Below are 3,225 nucleotides of genomic sequence, written 5' to 3' on the forward strand. Positions count from 1 at the left end.
CCCGCGTAGGAGCCTGGGAAGCTCAGCTACGGGTGCCCGGCGGCTCACACTTAGTGTCCTTGCGTTTGCGCTTCGGGCTGATTGAGGATCCCGAGGATGTCCCTTTGACTTCAGGGCTTTGTTGTACCGTCTCTACCCCTGGATGTGGTTTTTTCCACGCAGGTTGGATAAAGAGAAGACACGAAACAAAAGGAAAGGGAATGGGTCTCCACGAGGAGCTCGGCGGATTGTCTGAGCGCAGCCCAGAGTTCCCACCGGCGGAGCGTTCTGGGATCCCACGAGCTGCCCCGAGCTGTCGCTGCTCGTTCTTGCGAGGAATTGGGCGTGGGCTGAGCCTGTAGACTCGGAGGCACGGGCAGTACCGGCCTCGCTGCCTTTCGCCCAGCAGTGCGGGATTTTGTGGTTTGGAAGCGCATTCTTCGTGATGCATTCAAGCAAAGCAGTACTGCTGAATTGTTCTCCAAGAAGTTCTTTCCATCTGCAATTTTGACCCCAGCTAAAATTCCCAGTAGTAGAGAGAGTTACTCGCCATTTTGTCAAAATAAGTGAACATTCCTCCCAAGTTTCTGGGAAATGGCATGTGTGAAGCCTGAATGAAATATTCCCAATCTTAATTTTACCGCTAATATGTTTTTGTGGTATTCATTCTTCTTGGAGGAATGGCTATTTTCTTTTTACTTTTTTTTTTTTTTTTACTATATTCACGTTATTACAGTATTTACTATTTTGATTTTTTTTTTGCTATTTACTATTGTCTCCTGTAATATTTTCCTTAAGTGTTGTACTATAATATTAAGAAGGTACAATTTCTCTAAGTGGCTCACTCTAAAACTAGTAATTACAATGCCCCCCCCCCTTAATTCTTTAAACTCTGGAAATAATCATTCTATATAAATAGAAAAATCTACCATGTAATTACAGCTATTTACTGATATCCCTAGTAATTATTGTGTTTTGATTTAATAAATCAAATAGTAGGGAGTACAACAGTGATTCTAATTCGTATTACTAGCTTAGACAAGAAAACAAAACATTCTAGGAGGAAATAGTACTTTAAACCCATTGAAATCTAGTCCTATTTACTTCTGTAGCCTCTTATTTTCACATGGTCTCACTCACAATGTGCTCCATCTACACTGAAATACACTGGCAGCATCCAGATTACAGCATGCTCTTTCTTTTCTGAACATTTGCACCTAACTTTTTCTATAATGCTCTTCCTCCAACTGATTTTCCATAGTGCAATTCTCACTGACCTTTGGTTTCAGCCAGCCATCGCCTTCCTTAAGGAGCTTTACTGGGGGGATCCCTGGGTGGCTCAGTGGTTTAGAACCTGCCTTCAGCCCAGGGCATGATCCTAGAGTCCTGGGATCGAGTCCCACATTGGACTCCCTGCATGGAGCCTGCTTCTCCCTCTGCCTGTGTCTCTGCCTCTCTCTCTCTCTCTCATAAATAAAATCTTTTTTTTTTTTAAAGAAGCTTTATTGAATGTCCTTAAAACTGAGCTAAGTGTCCTCTCTGTATGTTTCAATAGCACCTTGTCGTCCCCTGAAGTTAGCCTTATATGGCCTTATTTTAAAACTACCTACTATCCCACCTGACTGTCCCCCCACCACCATAGCCTTCTTAATCTCTGGGTTTATTACTAGTCTCCCTTTATATCCCCAATCTTCAATTAGTAGTGAGTGCTCAGTGTAGATGTCCCAAATGAATTAGCAATTAGGTGGAACATGAGACTGCCCAGTCCCCTAAGGACCTTTAGATTCATTTTCCAGGGTCAAGATCCTCCCACATATTATGAAAGCTAGTTCTTCTTTAGGGAAGGCAAGGAGAAGAACATCTTGGAACCCAGAGGAAATGGAAAAAGGCCACTGGAATGGAATTATTGTTTACTTATCTTAATACTTAACTATTTTCCTTTTTTTTTTTTTTTACTATTTTCCATTTTAGTGTATAAGGCAATTTAACAACAGCTACACTGAAGATAAGAGAAATTCATATTGTTTTATGATAAATAAGTAAAATACTTCCCACAGCTAGTTAATATTCTAAGGGAAAAGAAAGGAACAACACTTCGCATTATTACTTTTTGTTTATTGAAATTGTAGTTCCCATAAAATAAATGGAAGTATAAAGAAGGTAAAGCATATTCTCTTCCAAATGCAAAAAATGCTAAATTATGGTATCAAATGGATGTGGCTAATTTATTTTAGTTCTTTTAAAATATTGGCATTAGGGGATCCCTGGGTGGCGCAGCGGTTTAGCGCCTGCCTTTGGCCCAGGGCGCGATCCTGAAGACCCGGGATCGAATCCCACGTTGGGCTCCTGGTGCATGGAGCCTGCTTCTCCCTCTGCCTATGTCTCTGCCTCTCTCTCTCTCTCTGTGATTATCATAAATAAATAATAAAAAACATATTGGCATTAGAAATAGTTTTATCAAAGAATTTTATCTGTCTTTTTTTATTTATTTTTTATTGGTGTTCAATTTACTAACATACAGAATAACCCCCAGTGCCCGTCACCCATTCACTCCCACCCCCCGCCCTCCTCCCCTTCTACCACCCCTAGTTCGTTTCCCAGAGTTAGCAGTCTTTACGTTCTGTCTCCCTTTCTGATATTTCCCACACATTTCTTCTCCCTTCTCTTATATTCCCTTTCACTATTATTTATATTCCCCAAATGAATGAGAACATATATCTGTTTTAAGAAGAAAAAATATGTTCTTTCAAATAATACTGTAAATACTACATTATATTCTCTATTGATTTTGTTTTTAAATTCGTATTATGTTTTTTAAAGATTATTTATTTATTCATTAGAGACACACACACAGAGAGGCAGAGACACAGGCAGAGGGAGAAGCAGGCTCCATGCAGGGAGCCCGACATGGGGTTTGATCCCCAGCAGGGCTGCCCTCAATGCTCCATTTCAATTTTTTTTTCTATTTATGATAGTCACACACAGAGAGAGAGAGAGGCAGAGACCCAGGCAGAGGGAGAAGCAGGCTCCATGCACAGGAGCCCGACGTGGGATTCGATCCCGGGTCTCCAGGATTGCGCCCTGGGCCAAAGGCAGGCGCCAAACCGCTGCGCCACCCAGGGATCCCTCAATGCTCCATTTCAAAAGGAATATTAATGTCAATTATCAGATAGCTATATTATGGAATCATAATATAATGATCTTCCTATTTAAAAGTAATTTAGTAATGTGTCATAACATACAAAC

Source organism: Canis lupus, chromosome 27 (assembly GCF_003254725.2).
Source record: "Canis lupus dingo isolate Sandy chromosome 27, ASM325472v2, whole genome shotgun sequence".
NCBI classification, from domain to species: domain Eukaryota; kingdom Metazoa; phylum Chordata; class Mammalia; order Carnivora; family Canidae; genus Canis; species Canis lupus.